Genomic DNA, 17,651 nt, shown 5'->3' on the forward strand with positions numbered 1-17,651 from the left:
GACTCAGTTTCGATCCTTGGGTCAGGAAGAACCCCAGGAGAAGGGAATGTCAACCCACCCCAGTGTTTTGCCTGGAAAATCCCATGGACAGAGGAGCCTGGCGGGCTACAGTCCATGGGGTCGCAAAGAGTCAGACACGATTGAGCACGCATGCATTGTGAGTTAAGTAATTGAAGACCTTTATAGGCACAGAACTTGAATAAAATAAATTGCAATACATTCTCAGCTGATTTCACCAAAATTGAAAGTAAATGCAGATTGGCTAGCTCAGAAATACTGTCATCCCCATTGTATGAAAGAAGCAGTAGAAGGCTTGGCCCTCAGTCATGTCGTGATTACAGTTCTGGTCTCAAGGGAGTCTGTTAATTCACACAGAATGAATGTGGGACCTTTGAGACACATTGGAGGAAAAAGCAACTTGCTAGAAAATGTTGCTATCATCGATGCATTTGGAACCACTTATTGAGCATTTACTTGGCCACAGGCACTGATTGGGCACTGGGAGTATGAAAATGAATAAAGACATAAAAGAAAAAAAAACAGAGAACAGGGCCTTGGGAAAATCTGCCAAGTAAGACTTCTAGCAACCTGTTTCTACTGTGAGTGACAGCTGAGCTGGGCTCTGAAGGATGAGAATCAGCAGTCCAGGCTTACAGAGGGGGAAAGACAAGACAGACAGAGGTGTGGAGGCTGTGGAGGGGTGGGATATTCTGGTGTGGCAAATTGGTGTGAAAGGTTCAGGGGTGAGAGTGGGAATGAAGTGCTACAGATGGCTGGTTGCAGGTGGGGAAGTACAGTGTATGCTGTCAGTAGAAGACCATGAGTGAGGGCTTTTTAAATGGATATACAAATAATGCACAAGTACTTTGTTATTATAATCAGTAAAGCCTTATTTTACCTTTTCAACCCCAAGTCCCCAATCTCAATCTCTATGCCTCCCTAAAGGAGGGGTTGGACTGGGGTGGGCCTTTCCATTCTCTTTTCTGTACATTCAGTTCAGTTCAGTTCAGTTGCTCAGTCGTGTCCGACTCTTTGTGACCCCATGAATCGCAGCACGCCAGGCCTCCCTGTCCATCACCAACTCCCGGAGTTCATTCAGACTCATGTCCATCCAGTCAGTGATGCCATCCGGCCATCTCATCCTGTCGTCCCCTTCTCGTCCTGCCCCCAATCCCTCCCAGCATCAGAGTCTTTTCCAATGAGTCAACTCTTCACACGAGGTGGCCAAAGTACTGGAGTTTCAGCTTTAGCATCATTCCTTCCAAAGAAATCCCAGGGCTGATCTCCTTCACAATGGACTGGTTGGATCTCCTTGCAGTCCAAGGGACTCTCAAGAGTCTTCTCCAACACCACAGTTCAAAAGCATCAATTCTTTGGTGCTCAGCTTTCTTCACAGTCCAACTCACACATCCATACATGACCAATGGAAAAACCATAGCCTTAACTAGACGGACCTTTGTTGGCAAAGTAATGTCTCTGCTTTTCAACATGCTATCTAGGTTGGTCATAACTTTTCTTCCAAGGAGTAAGCATCTTTTAATTTCATGGCTGCAGTCACCATCTGCAATGATTTTGGAGCCCCCCAAAATAAAGTCTGACACTGTTTCCACTGTTTCCCCATCTATTTCCCATGATGTGATAGGACCAGATGCCATGATCTTCGTTTTCTGAATGTTGAGCTTTAAGCCAACTTTTTCACTCTCCTCTTTCACTTTCATCAAGAGGCTTTCCATACATTACACATAGCTATACACACCCAGAGAAAATATTTAATATTGGGTATTGTGTGGTCTAGCTCGATAGGGCTGCTGTGACAGAGTACCGCAGTCTAGACTGGACTAGGTGCCTTAAATCAGGGTCCCTAACCCAGTATTGGCCCAATACTGATCCATGGCCAAAATACTGGTCCATGGCCTGTTGGGAATCGGGCCACACAGCAGGAGGTGAGCACCAGGCAAGAGAGTGGAATTTCATCTGCATTTACAGCTGCTTCCTATTGCTCTCCCATCATCCCCGGATGGTAGCATCTATTTGCAGGAAAACAAGCTCAGAGTTCCCTCTGGTTTTGTATTATGGTGAATTATATAATTATTTCATCATATATATTATAAGGTAGCGTGTTCACTTGCTCTGTTGTGTCCATCTCTCTGCGGCCTCATCGACTGTAGTCCACCAGGCTCTTTTGTCCATGGGATTCCCCAGGCAAGAATACTGGGGTGGGTTGCTGGACCCTCCTCCAGGGCATCTTCCTGATCCAGGGATTGAACCTGTGTCTCTTACATCTACTTGCAGAGGCAGGTGGGTTCTTTACCACTAGTGACACCTGGGAAGATCCTATATATCACACTGTAATAATAGAAATAAAATGCAAAATAAATGTAATGTACTGGAATCATTCTGAAACCATCTCCTCCTGCCACCCTGTTCTGTAGAAAAACTGTCTTCCATGAAGCCGGTCCCTGGTGCCAAAAAGGTTGGGGACCACTGCCTTAAACAATAGAAAGTTATTCTCTCACAGTATGGAGGCAACAAGTCCAAGGTTAAGGTGTCTGCAGGTTGGTGCCTTCTGAGGCCTCTCTCCTCGGTTTGTAGATGGCTATCCTCTCTCTGTGTCTTCACTGTGTTTCCCTTCATGCATCTTTATCTGTATCCTAATTTCCTCTTCTTATAAGGACACTAGTCATATTGGCTTAGGGCCCACCTTTTTCTGGGCTCCAAAATCACTGCAGATGGTGACTGCAGCCATGAAATTAAAAGATGCTTACTCCTTGGAAGGAAAGTTAGGACAAACCTAGATAGCATATTCAAAAGCAGAGACATTACTTTGCCAACATAGGTCCGTCTAGTCAAGGCTATGGTTTTTCCAGTGGTCATGTATGGATGTGAGAGTTGGACTGTGAAGAAGGCTGAGTGCCGAAGAATTGATGCTTTTGAACTGTGATGTTGGAGAAGACTCTTGAGAGTCCCTTGGACTGCAAGGAGATTCAACCAGTCCATTGTGAAGGAGATCAGCCCTGGGATTTCTTTGGAAGGAATGATGCTAAAGCTGAAACTCCAATACTTTGGCCACCTCATGTGAAGAGTTGACTCACTGGAAAAGACTCTGATGCTGGGAGGGATTGGGGGCAGGACGAGAAGGGGACAACAGAGGATGAGATGGCTGGATGGCATCACTGACTCGTTGGACATGAGTCTGAGTGAACTGCGGGAGTTGGTGATGGACAGGGAGGCCTGGTGTGCTGCGATTCATGGGGTCGCAAAGAGTTGGACATGACTGAGCAACTGAACTTAACTGACTGACTGTTTGGTCAATATCTTAATAACCTCCTTAAAGATGCTATCTCCAAATATAGTCACAGTCTGAGATACTGGGGGTTAGGACGTCAACATATGAATTTGAAGGGGGACAGACATAGTTTATCTGTCTTTATGTAAGCTCCTTTGATGTTGGTAATGTAGGTGTAGCTCATGTTTTCAGTGCTGTGTCATGTTCCAGAAAGTGGATATATCACAGTGCAGCCATTTCTCTTCTGATGGACTGCTAGATTTTTTCTGAGCTTTTTTTTCTCTGTTTTAAGCAGGGCTCAATGAATCTTTTTGATGTGCCTCCTTCATTCTCATGGGAATGTTCCTCTGGGTAGATGTGGGGCCCTGTAGCTGCTAGGTCAGAGGACTGTGCAACTTAAATTTCAATCACTGCCTAGAGACCCTCCAAAATGACCTCACTCCCATTTTGGGTGTGTGAGAATATCCCTCTCAGACCCATTAAAAGTGCTTGATATTAGCAGACTTCACTTTTTTTCTCCTGAGTTATAATTGACATAATGCTTCTGAGGTGGCTCAGTGGGGAAAGAATCCTCCTGCAGTGCAGGTGGGGCAGGAGATGTGGGTTTGATCCCAGGGTCAGGAAGATCCCTTGCAGGAGGGCATGGCAACCCACTCCAGTATTCTTGCCTGGAGAGTTCCAGGCAAGAGGAGCCTAGCGGGCTACAGACCATGAGGTCACAAAGAATCGGACATGACTGAGCGACTGAGCACACACAAGGTGTACAATATAATGATTTGACTTACATAAGGATGAAATGATTATCACATACATTTAGTGAACATCCCTCATTTCATATAAATACAAAATTAAGGAAATAGAAAAAACTTTGGTTCCGTGTAATGAGAACTCTAAGACATACTCTCTTAACAACTTTCACATATAACATGAACAGTTTTAATTCTATCAATCATTTTGTACATTATATCCCTAGAACTTAACTTATCTTTTTGAAAAAATATTTTATTTCTTCAGCTGCGCCAGGTCTTAGCTGTGGCGTGAGAACTCTTGGTTGTGGCCCGTGGGATCTAGTTCCCTGACCAGGGATGGAACTCAGGCCCCCTGCATCTGGAGAGTGGAGTCTCAGCCCCCAGAGCATCAGGGAAGTCCCCTTACTCATCTTATAACTGAGAGTTTGTACCTCTTGACCACCTTCATCCAATTTTCCCTCATCCTACCCACTGCCTCTGGTGACCACAAATCTGATCTCCTTTACCATGAGTTGTCTGTTTTTGATGTGGTTTTAATCATAAGACTGATGGTGGGACAGCCATATGCTATTTTTGTTTTCATTCATATTTTCCCACCAGACATAGTTAAACACAGTTATGATCTGAGTTTTGTAAGGATCATGGAATTAGAAGAGGAAGAGGGACAGAGAAGAGGGACTAAAAGCCATCAACAGGATGGAATTAGAAGAGGAAGAGGGACAGAGAAGAGGGACTAAAAGCCATCAGCAGGTTGATATGGGGGCTCAGGTGAGAAGATGAGGCCAGAACTCATGCTGAATCTGCAGAAGGACAGCTAAATTCTGGAGAAGTTTGGGGAAGGAGTACTAACGCAAGTTCGTGCGCCTGACACACAGTGAGGCCAAACAAACTGAAACCTTGGAGTTTGGAGCCGAGAAAGGTTTACTGCAGGGTCCTGCAAGGAGACAGGTGGCTCATGCCTAAAAAGCCCTGAGCTCCCCAGAGGGTTTCAGCAAAGCGTTTTTAAAAGGCAGGTGGGCATTGAAACATGTGTATTACCATATGTAAAATAGATGACCAGTGCAAGTTTGATGCATGAAGCAGGGCACCCCAAACCGGTGCTCTGGTACAACCCAGAGGGATGGGATGGGGAGGGAGGTGGAGGGGAGTTCAGGATGGGGGGACACGTGTACACCTGTGGCTGATTCATGTTGATGTACGGCAAAAACCACCACAATATTGTAAAGTAATTGTCCTCCAATTAAAATTGATAAAATAATTAAAACAAACAGAAAAAGTCAGGTGGGGAGAAGGGTGGTGTTGCAGGGTACTTGGGCAGCTCCTGCACAGTTCTCTGATTGACTGATGGTGAGGTCGCAGGGTGGTGTCACAGGGGTTCACATTGTCAGTCCTTAGTTTCCAGGAGGTCTGGGGCTATGTGCTCAGTAGTTAACATCTTCCGTCTGTTGAAGAGGGAAGGGTTTTTCACATCTGCAAAACAGCTCAGGAAATGTGCATCAAATACTGTTATCTAGGTGCTTCAGAGAAGAGCTAGAGCAGAGGATAGGGGGGAGGGCCTGTCCTGGGAAGGTCCTCTGGGGTCCTGCTGGGTTTCAGGAAGAGCGACTCTGTTGGAAGTCTTCTTTTGGTAAACAGTAAACAGTGGGTAATAGTAAACAATGTCTGGGAAGGGGAGAAGCTGTATATTTCCTGCTCGGTCATGATGATTACACTCAAATGTCTGGAAAACCTCCCTGCTTGGATGGACGAGATCATTTACTCCCCAGGTTACTACCTTCACTGGGAAGTGGTGGTCATGGTGGCCGAGAGACTGTTGATTTTGTGGCCTCTACAGGGAAGGGACTAACCCGAGTCCTGACTGCCCCTCAGTCCAGACTACAACACAGTGACCGCTGTAGCGACAACTCACACTTAGACACTGTTCCGAGCCCTTAGCTCATTAAACTCTTTAAGTCCTTACCACAACTGTAAGAAAAAGATGTTGTCTTTATTCTCATTTTTACAAATGGGGAAACTGAGACATAGAGTGGTTAAGAATGCCCAAGATCACACTGTGAGTAAATGGCCAAGCTGGGATTCAGACCTGGGCACGCTGGCTCCCCGTTCTGGGTTTGTGCCCTAAGATAGGACACACCGCCTGCTTTTCCTTATACATTCTGTCCTCAACTCTTGTGCTAGGCTTCTCTCTCCAGTCTCTGCATGGACAGGAATCTCATGGGGCCTGTCCCTACCCGATCTACCCTAAGACCATCACACCCTAGATAGGTCTAAACTTCCAAGGTGAAGGGGCATGAGATAGGAGTTTGCCACTCTTTCCCCAGATGATCTGAATTACATCTCTTGGGTGACCAGACATGTCCTGACTCCAAGTCCCATTTCTGAGTTAATGTTGAGAGTCAGAGGGGATGACACCCTCCACTATTAGCCAGCGAATTCTGGAGGGTCAAGACTTTGTCTAACTAACTCTTAATTTATCTCACTGCCTCCCCAAGAATCCAACTCAACATCCAGCACACAGTAGACACACAGCAGTCAAGCTCTACATGCTCACTGCACTTTGTTGCTCAGTTGCTAAGTCGTGTCTGACTATGTGACTCCATGGACTGCAACATGCCAGGCTCTTCTGTCCTCCGCTATCTCCTAGAGTGCTCAAATTCATGTCCATTGAGTCCACGATGCTATTCAACCATCTCATCCTCTCTCATCCTCTTCTCCTTTTGTCTTTTATCTTCCCCAGCATCAGGGTCTTTTCCAGTGGGTCAACTCTTCACGTCAGGTGGCCAAAGTATTGCTCACTGCATATAGATGAATTAATGTTGAGTGAAATTTACCATCTCCCAAACCCATTCTTGGTGCATTTGCCCAGTCACTTTAACCAGTGTCAGCTCCCAGATGGAAAGAGGTAATTCTCCTGCTTTACCAAGACTGTCCTGGATCTTGCCTCCTGGGATCTTCTAGGGGAGACAAGATGTGCCCACAAATAACTATATTTCACTGCAGAGAGGTGCAGTGAAGGAGGGGGAAAAACCTGCTGCAATGCTCTGAGGAAGCTGTCATTAATTTCAACCAGGAAGACTTGGGAGAAGTCTTCGGGGAGATAGGCAGAGCTGACCCGGGTTTTGGAGAATGGTAAAATACCAGGCTCCTCCATCCTTGGAATTCTCCAGGCAAGCATACTGGAGTGGGTTGCCATGCCTTCCTCCAAGGGATCTTCCTGACGCAGGGATTAAACCCAGGTCTTCCGCATTGCGGGAAGATTCTTTACCGTTTGAGCCTGGAAGCCTGAATATATCAGAGTTAAGATTCAAGACCATGCCGGGGAAGCAGGCAATTGCACACGTATCTCATCACCCCCAGAGTCCTACTGTTCTTGGTGGACCCTTGAGGCTTTGCTTGGGGATTTCGGGCAGCAGCAGGATGGGCAGAGAGGAGCCTGGTGCTAGTGATGCCAGCAAGAGGGGCTGCCCCTGCTGTCAGACTGTGCCTGTGGTCAGGTGCCTCGCGGACAGAGGTCTGTGATGGCTTAGAAGATTACAGGGGCAGGACAGCCAGCATTCGGAGCATCTTTTGACCCCTAAGGACCAAGTGTTTGCATGTGCATGCTCAGTCTCTCAGTCATGTTCAACTCTTTTATAACTGTAGCCCACCAGGCTCCTCTGTCCATGGGATTTTTCAGGCAAGAATATTGGAGTGGATTGCCCTTCCCTGCTCAAGGGGATCTTCCCCACCCAGGGATCGAACCTGAGTCTCCTGTGTCTCCTGCACAGACAGGCAGATTCTCTGCCACTGAGCCACCTGGGAAGCCCAGAGGAGACAGGAAAACTGGAAACAACTGGAGGAGACATTACAGGTCCTCTCTTCCAGTCCCCCACTCCATATGGTAGTCTGTCCTCTAGCACAGGCTGTCAGGCAGCCCCAAGTTGCACTGTCCAGAGATGGGCAGGCAGCTTGTGGGGCAGCATGTGCCTGCTCCAGGGCTTAAGGAAATGTCTCTATATTCTGACGACCCGATGACCTGGGTCTGACCTCAGGAACAGCATTGTCACTTCCAGTGGGTAGACATCGCCCATGATCCTAACCCTGCCATAGTTTCCAACAGTCTTCTGGCCCCGTGGGAACCCAATGGGCTTTTGTGAGTGTTCTTGGGGCCTGATCACTTTTCATTATGTGCTTTAGGAGCACAAATGGCCACTGAGTTCCAATCATCTGGGAACAATGCATTCTGGCACATGTGTAAACTTAAGCTTGTATGAGGTTCTCAATGAATAAGTGGTCCTAACACCTCTTCTTCCCCAGATAATTTTGGCTCAACACTTAAGCAGAAAAAACTTTAAAAAATTATTAGTTTAAATGAAATTTTCTCTATATGAATTATTCCTAGAACAATCTGTTCTTTGATACAATAATGACTTTGTGGGCTGAGTTTTAACTTCTTGTTTTTCACTTTATTTTTTATAGTCTATTTCCTTGTTCTCAGGTCATTGGCTGTCACTTTCTGCTTTTGGGATGGTGTGGCTCTGAAGCACCTAATTTCCTCCTAATTTATTTATTACTGGAATATGTTTTACATACAGAAAGTAGGTAGCCAAACTTTTTTTAGCCAAACTTTTAACTTCTGTCCAATTTTGTATTTGGAGAAGGAAATAGCAACCCACTCCAGTATTCTTGTCTGGGAAATCCCACAGACAGAGAAGCCTGGGGGGCTGCAGTCCATGGGGTCGCAAAGAATCAGACACAACAGTGACTAAGCCCTGAGTAGGCTTTGTATTAAGCTCTACATAAGTATTTGGCTGCAAATATGTTGCTAAGCCAGTACGTCGTATCTAACTCTTTGCGACCCCAAGGACTGCAGCATGCCAGGTATCCTCCTGTCCTTCACCATCTCCTGGAGTTTGCTCAAACTCATGTCCATTGAGTTGGTGATGACATCCAACCATCTTATTCTCTGTAGCTCCCTCCTGCCCTCAATCTTTCCCAGCTTCTGACATCTTTTCCAGTGAATCGACTCTTAGCATCAGGTAGCCAAAGTATTGGAGCTTCAGCTTCAGCATCGATTCTTCCAATGAATACTCAGGGTTGATTTGTGAATATTACAAAACTCCAGCCACATTGCTTTAAACAATAAGGAAAATGTATTATTTCACATAATAAAATAACAAAGTAAGGTGGCTACAGGAATGTTTATTCTAGTGGCTCAGTAGGAATGTTTATTCCAGTGGCTCAGTGGTTGTCCCTGGAAGCCAGGTTCTGACCCCTGCATCCAGCAGAAGGGAAGAATTCTCAGGCAGGAATCCACCCTGATTCACACAGGGTGACTCCAAACCAAAGGAGATTTTTCTGCCTGGGAAAGAGGAGGGGATGGCTTGGACTGGAAACCAGCAGCTGTGCTTCAGGTTTGGGAAGGCAGGTCTGGAATTTCTGCTTCATGAAGCAAGTGCATGGTCTTTAAATCAGTCCATTGATTTTGTGACATCTTTCTCAGTTGTTGGGATTGGTTTATTAGTTACTTTCTTATTCTAGCCTATATCTCTAGTAAAGTAATTAGAATGACTATGTTGTTGGTTAATCGCTAAGTTGTCTCCCACTCTTTTGTGACCCCATGGACTGTAGCCCACCAAACTCCTCTGTCCATGGAATTTCCCAGGCAAGGATACTGGAGTGGGTTGTCAGTTCCACCCTACAGGGGATCTTCCTGATCCAAGAATTAAACCCGTGTCTTCTGCTTTGACAGGCGGATTCCTTACCACTGAGTCACCAGGGAAGCCCCATAGGGGTATAAATATCATTAAAAAGGCTCTCCCATACAGACATACAGAGAAACACATCATCTTGCGCAAAGAACCTCAGTGCAAAAAGTGACAATATTGTGCCATCCATGTAGAAGAGCCCATAATAATATTTTGGTTATTGATTCTACACTGACTTTCTAACTTGGCATGACATGGCAATAATTCTTCTGCCTTCGGTGTGTACTTACATGTAAAAATGTTTGTTCCCAGAATTTTTTCTTTTTTTTAGATATAGATAGCATCATTCGTGGGGTTTCCTGGGTAGCTCAGTGGTAAAGAATCTGCCTTCCAATGCAAGAGATGCAAGAGGCACAAGTTCGATCCCTGGGTCAGGAAGATCCCCTGTAGGAGGAGATGGCAACCCACTCCATTATTCTTGCCTGGAAAATCCCATGGACAGAGGAGCCTGGCAAGCTACAGTCCATGGGGTTGCAAAGAGTCAGGAATGACCGAACCACTGAGCACACACGCACACAGCACCATTCATAGTGTCAAAACTGTCCCTTTGTGTCATTTCCAGTAATTTGGGGGGTTTTGGTGCATCCTGAGCATAGATAAAGTTTGGGTGAATATATGCAATAACTCCTGCTTTTATTTATTAAAATTTAGAACTTAGGAGAGAATTATCTGCAGAGAAAGAGGCCTTAAAGACCCAAGCTGCACCTCCACTCAGGCCAGTAAAGAGTGGCCCCAACTTTCCAGGAAATGATCCACCTCATCTATCCCATATACTGGGCACTTGGAGGGGCCCAAGCGTTTTGGAGTCTTGTCCAAATACACAGTGGAAGGATTGCTTTTGATTCCTTTGACCAAATGCCTCCATCTATATGTTCCCTAAACTTTCCTAGATCCCATGGGAAAGAAGTGGGACGCTATCAAAAGACACTGTGAGCCAGCCACTTTTACGGGAGGGAGTGGAGGAAGCTGAGGGAATGCCTGGATGGAGTTCAGATTTCTGAGCCAGAAGGAAATTTTTGGCCATGTTGTTCCCCTTCAGGTCCTGCCTGGGTGGTAAAAAGAAGAAAGTCAGTTTAACTGTTTTCAGCTGTCAGTAGAATTGCCTATGACCTTGGTGGTCTTTCAGCATGTCGTCCTCATTTTATGGAGTGAATTACGCATTTGCTGGATAACTACTCATTTCCGGCAGAAGTAATATATCATTATGAAATACAATCTGCAGGAAAAGAATGAGGGGTGTCAGTGTGGGAACAGGAGGACCCTTGTCTTCTAAGCAGTTGGGGCAAAAAAAGAAAAGGATCATTTTACTGTGTGGCCCCGGGAACAGATGTTCCATATGGAGGTCCCATTCAGTAAAATGACATGAGGCGTCATTTCTTCATGAATGCTTCACAGTCCCTGCTGCCTTCTAAGTTGCATTATGACTGATTTATCGCTCAAAAACTTCTCACTTTTCTGATGTCCCTCTATGCCAAGCAGCTAATGCCTGAGATGTCATCACTTCTAGAAGCAAAGACCTTGTGGGTACCCCATGTAAGCCCAGTGTTTTATGTCAGTTATTGGATACCGGAGGGTTGCATGGATGCTGACAGGAATTTGTTAACATTTTCTAAAGATTAAGATAAATAGCTGCCTATCCTCTTCAATACTCGTGCATCCAACTAAAAAAAATTCCCTGCTTTTATACAGCTTTCTTTATTGTGGCAGGAATGAGGGGAGGGCATCTCCTTACACAAACATCCTATAAAGCCATGTAACATTAAAAGTGAAAGTCACCCAGTCGTGTCCAACTCTTTGTGACCCCATGGACTGTAACCTACCAGGCTCCTCTGCCCATGGCATTCTCCAGGCCAGAATACTGGACTGGGTAGCTGTTCCCCTTTGCCAAAGTAATATTAGAATGAAGAAAATCTACAATGAATTCAGCCCATAGGAACATGATCAAGGACAGATAAAATGTGTGTGGGGGTGGGAGGTGGGCACATGTTCTCCTCTGTTTTAAAGAGCAACATGACAAATTATGAGATAAAGAATTCTAAGTGCCTGGAAAAGCCAAGAAGTAGGGTTGAATTAGAAGCAAATGAACAGATGTGGGTGTGACTGATTGCAGTTTCAAGTGCTAAGTGTTTGGTAACTCACAGTGTCTGTTCCGGAAAGAGACTCCTGTTTGCTGAAGCCCCATGGTCAGGCACGGTTAATTGGAAAGGAAGATGTAGTCTAGGCAAGAAAAGCAAAGGTTTATTTCTTGTGAACACATTGCTGTTGGTAAGCAAATATTTTGTCTGATGTGGATAAAGCTGATGGCATGTGTACCCAATGTCTCGCCAGCAGTGGGGCTCTCATATAAGCTTTAGTGATCGTATGGATGAAAACAAATATTTGACGTGATACGTGATTGAAGTCTCATTGAAGTATCATTCATAAAAACTGTGCTGCTCACGTAGAGAATTTCAGGGCCTTTAAGCAAACTTTGCTATAGATCTTATGTGAGCTTAAAGTTTCCAGACTACAGTGTTTGTGCTTTCATGTCAAGGCCATACACGAGCATTGTCGTGTTTTCAGCATCTCATGGGAAATGCCTTCACGTCTCCACTTCTTCCCAAGTGCCAGACAGGATACAGATGTTCCTGGACTTATTCTGAAAGTTCTTGAAAAATCAAGCCTTTTAGGTTTTGAAAATTGAAAGAAAAATAGATATTTTTTAAATGGAGAATTTAAAAAAATAGATTTAAATGAATAAAAATAGATTATTATCTCCATGTTATAGACAGAATTACTGGAGCACATGTGGGCATGCTGAGCTGTGTCTAAGTGGTGTCTGACTCTTTGTGTCCCCATGGACTATAGCCTGCCAGGTTCCTCTGTCCATGGGATTTTATAGGCAAGAATACTGGAGTGAGTAGCCATTTCCTTCCCCAGGAAGATCCTGGCCCAGGGATCGAACCTGGGTATCCTGCATTGCAGGTGGATTCTTTAACACTGAGCTACCAGGGAAGCCACCAGGGAAGCCCAATTCACTGAGGTTAAATGATTTAGCCCAGATGGCAGGGCTGGTAGGCAGCAAAACTTTGTAAGTTCAATTCTCTTCATTCTAAGTGATGATGATTCTCTTCATTCAATGCTCTGTCTCTTTTACCACAACTGTTCTCACACTTGTGTGCATTCATTCATTCATTTGTTCCTTCATTCCACAGGGACTTATAGAGCCCTTTTTTGGGGTATTTGCCTTTTCTCAAAGTCCTGCAGCTGTCTGCTCCCATTCCTACCAGCCCTGATTGTATCTGTCTCTAAGACAAGATTGAAAAGCAACTTCCTCTGTTACACTTTGATGTACTGTGCTAAACCCCATTCTGTGGGGAGAAGCTACAGCTACTCGGGAAGAAAATTTTTATCAGGCTAATATAGTAATATCAAAGGAGATGCATTAATATCCTGTCATTTAGACCCTTTTAAGTCATCTGACTCAAAAATAGACATACAGAAGGTAGTTTTTATTGAGAACACTAGCCATCCTTTTCAAACTCAGATAATGAGTCACCCTCATTGTCTCAGCTGGTGGCAGCTTCTGGCATTTTCTCTACCTGCTTCAGAACATCACATTCCAGTCCTAGCAAAGGGACTTCACAGAGGCTGTGCACCATCCATTTCACAGGGAGGAGAATAATTAGGAAAAATTGGGGATGCTCTGAAAGTGACTAGCAGCTCTTCGTGCCACTCTAATTCTAATGAAAGATGAGCCCATTCAAAGCAGGTGGTACAAGGACCTGCAGCCATTTGCTGTGTTGCTATTTTTAGATATGATTGGTAGTAGAAAAAATTGTCCAGAAGCATCTGCATGTTAAAACTGTATTATTTGAAAGATCATCTGACTGTCTCAGGACACCTGAATCCTCCTTGAAGTTCTTCAGTTCAGTTCAGTCACTCAGTTGTGTCCGACTCTTTGCAACCTCATGCACTGCAGCACGCCAGGCTTCCCTGTCCATCACCGACTCCCAGAGCTTACTCAAACTCATGTCCATCGAGTCGGTGATGCCACCCAACCATCTCATCCTCTGTCGTCCCCTTCTCCTCCCGCCTTGAAGTGCATGCCATTCCTCAAAACTGTGTAAACCTATACACACAGTGAACATGGGCTGATGGCAAGAACTGTTATCTGGTTCACCTACAGACTGAGCCCTAAGATGTCTGCAGACCTCACTCTGATGCCCAGGGTTCTACCAAGGAGTTTGGGTACAACACACACTAACTATCTAGCTATGACTTTGAGCACTCTCATCCCTCAGGTGCATTAAAGTGACTCTGCTTAAAAGAGTGCTATGGTAAATCGCTTGGTAAAATTAAGAATGTTTTTATAACTAAATAATCTGATTCTCTATATCTATTTTCTAAGTTGGCAGTCTTTTCTTCGGTTTCTTCAAGTGGTCAGACAAGGGCTGCCTCTCTTATCAGAAAGGCCAAGTGTCAGCTGTTCATATTCAGAAGATCATATTCAGGGAAATGTTGGTAAAATGATAAACAACATGTATGGACCTAGAGATTGGACTAAGTGAAGTAAGTCAGAGAGAGATAAAATAATATGATATCGCTTATACGTGGAATCTAAAATATGATAAAAATGAATTTATTTTCAAAACAGAAACAGACTCACAGACCTAGGAAACAAATTTATGGCTACCAAAGGGGAAATAATGGGAGCTTAGAAATCAATACTTTTTAATAACCTATAAGGAGAAAGAATCTAAAAAAGAATATATATATATATATATATATATATATATATATACACATATATATACACACATACATATATATACTGAGAACTTCCGTGGTGGTTCAGCAGTAAAGAATTCATCTTACAATGCAGGAAACCTGGGTTTGATCCCTGGATTGGGAAGATCCCCTGGAGAAGGAAATGGCAACCCACTCTAGTACTCTTGCCTGGGAAATCCCATGGACAGAGGAGCCTGGCAGGTTACAGTTCATAGGTCACAAGAGTCAGACACAACTTAGCGACTAAACAACAGCAACAACAGCATATATACTGAATCACTGTGCCACACACTTAAAGCTTACCCAACGTCATGAATCAACTATACTTCAAAAAATACCAGTATCACTTCAGAAAATTATTGTGAGGTTTAAACAAAGATAATGCAGGCTAATGAATTAGCACAGAAGCTGGCATGAAATCAGTACTCAATAAATGGTGTGTCTTTTATTGTTGGTGGTGATGATGAAATGATGACAATAAATATAATAACCAGCCTTGGGGTTGGGTAACTCTCTCATAGGTGACAATTCTAAAAATATCCAATCGAAGTGTGTGTTGAAATCTTCTTTTCCAAAACATTCTGAAACTGATTTCGGATGTGACGAGCAAGCTTTGCTGAGGGCCAGCTGGAATTTTTCTGCACACTGGTACACCCTTGGTTGCTCGAGATGAGGTGGTAGCTACTCTCACCTCAGGAAGCTACTCTCAGGAGCTACTCTCACAGCAGGAAGCTGTGGCCCGAGGACAATCATATTAGCAATCAGTTACTTTAAATAAACCAGAATACTTCATGATGACACAGTTGAGTTCAGTTTAGTTGGTCGGTCATGTCCAACCCTTTATGATCCCATGGACTGCAGCACACCAGGCTTCCCTGTTCATCACCAACTCCTGGGGCTTGCTCAAACTCATGTCCATTGAGCTGGTGATGCCATCCAACCATCTCATCCTCTGTTGTCTCCTTCTCCTCCCACCTTCAATCTTTCCCAGCATCAGGGTCTTTTGCAATCAGTCAGATCTTCACATCAGGTGGCCGAAGTATTGGAGTTTCAGCTTCAGCATCAGTCCATCCAATAAATAGTCAGGACTGATTTCCTTTAGGAAATCACCTTGAAGTCCAAGGGACTCTCAAGAGTCTTCTCCAACACCACAGTTCAAAAGCATCAATTTTTCACCACTTCGGCACTCAGCTTTCTTTATCGGAGAAGGCAATGGCACCCCAATCCCATACTCTTGCCTGGAAAACCCCACGGATGGAGGAGCCTGGTAGGCTGTAATCCATGGGGTTGAGAAGAGTCAGACATGACTGAGCAATTTCACTTTCACTTTTCACTTTCATGCATTGGAGAAGGAAATGGCAACCCACTCCAGCGTTCTTGCCTGGAGAATCCCAGGGACAGGGGAGCCTGGTGGGCTGCCACCTATGGGGTCGCACAGAGTTGGACATGACTAAAGTGACTTAGCAGCAGCAGCAGCTTTCTTTATAGTCCAAATCTCACATCCATACATGAATACTGGAAAAACCATAGTTTTGATTAGACAGATCTTTGTTGGCAAAGTAATGTCTCTGCTTTTTAATAAGCTGTCTAGGTTGGTCATAACTTTTCTTCCAAGGAGTAAGCATCTTTTAATTTCATGGCTGCAGTCACCATCTGCCATGATTCTGGAGCCCCAAAAGTAAAGTCTGTCACTGTTTCCCCATCTATTTGCCATGAAGTGATGGGACCAGATGCATGATCTTAGTTTTCTGAATGTTGAGTTTTAAGCTAACTTTTTCACTCTCCTCTTTCACTTTTATCAAGAGGCTTTTTAGTTCTTTGAAAATAGTTATTAAATAGCACCTGGCAGCTTTGAATTCAGTATTTAGAAACTTGTGGAAATAAAAATATCTTTAAAAATATCTATTTACTTATTTGGCTGCATTGAGTCTTAGCTGTAGCACCTGTGATCTTTTGTTCTGACACATGGACCCTCGAAGTAGTGGCACTTGAACGTAGCTGCCCTGTGGCACATGTGATTTTAGTTCCCCGACCAGGGATTGAACCTGAGTTCCCTACATTGTAAGGTGGATTCGTAACCACTGAACCATGAGGGAAGTCCCTAAAATTTTTTTTAAAAGGTAAATCTTTTGGACTCATGAAATCTAAATGTTTTGGGCTCATACAAATTTTCAAAGAGGCTTTTCAGGTCTGGTCAAAATTTGTTATTTGCTGTATTATGCATTTCTAGAAGGAGGTAAAAACAAATGCTGAGATAGAGAGGTACTTAGACTATTCAAGCAAATTAGCTTAAAGTCAGAATTGTGGAACTTTGAAAAATGAAGTCTAATTATTTTCAAGAACTAATGTTGATTTATCCCAGTCTGGTAGACTTCATGAACTCCTGGGGCTAAAATCAGCACTTTGTCCAGCAATCATCATTTTACAGTTGAAAAACGTGGGATCGTAGAAGCCAAGTGAGATGTTCCATAGAGTCCCATAGCAAGTTAGTGACATGGTGACAATTCTCTTCCATCAGCTCATTTCTCCAAGGATCCTTATAATAAACAACAAAAACCATCTGTTAGTAATAATTTTGCTGTGTGTTCAGAAAGAACTTATTTCTTTCTTTTCAGGTAGTTTAAATTTCTTCCTGAAGTCTTTTGATATTATTTGTCCCTTTAGACATAAAATAATGGGATATGTTCACCCTCATCTAAACAATAAATTAATGGAATCTAAACCAATGAAGTTTCTTTCTAGTTAGCATTCAAGCAACAACAGTGTTACTCAGAAAACAGCTCTCATGTCACCCGGGGCTTTGTGTGAATCAGTGTGAGGATTAAATGAGTTAACATGTGAAAAATAACTCAGCACACTGAATACTGGAGGTGACAGATCATAATGTTGCTGCTGTGGCCGTTTGGGATGACCATGAAATTCTAAATGAGGACGAGTATATCACTCTGGTTCAGCCACAAGCCTGACAGAGGGAATGCAGCCTTAGACTAGAGTCGTCCGATAGAAACAACGTGAGCCACACATAGAATTTTAAGTTATCTTGTAGCCACATTACAAGTAAAGAGAGAAACAAGTGAAATTAATTCCAATAATAAGTTT

The 17,651-nt window shown here is 43.9% G+C and overlaps 1 protein-coding gene across 1 annotated transcript in view; it reads left to right on the forward strand.

Annotated features, from left to right (window-relative positions):
• CLVS1 (clavesin 1) overlaps nucleotides 1-17,651 on the forward strand; it is a 193,525-nt gene that overhangs the window by 166,750 nt on the left and 9,124 nt on the right. The window lies entirely within an intron of this gene.

This window comes from Bubalus kerabau, chromosome 14 (assembly GCF_029407905.1).
Source record: "Bubalus kerabau isolate K-KA32 ecotype Philippines breed swamp buffalo chromosome 14, PCC_UOA_SB_1v2, whole genome shotgun sequence".
NCBI classification, from domain to species: domain Eukaryota; kingdom Metazoa; phylum Chordata; class Mammalia; order Artiodactyla; family Bovidae; genus Bubalus; species Bubalus kerabau.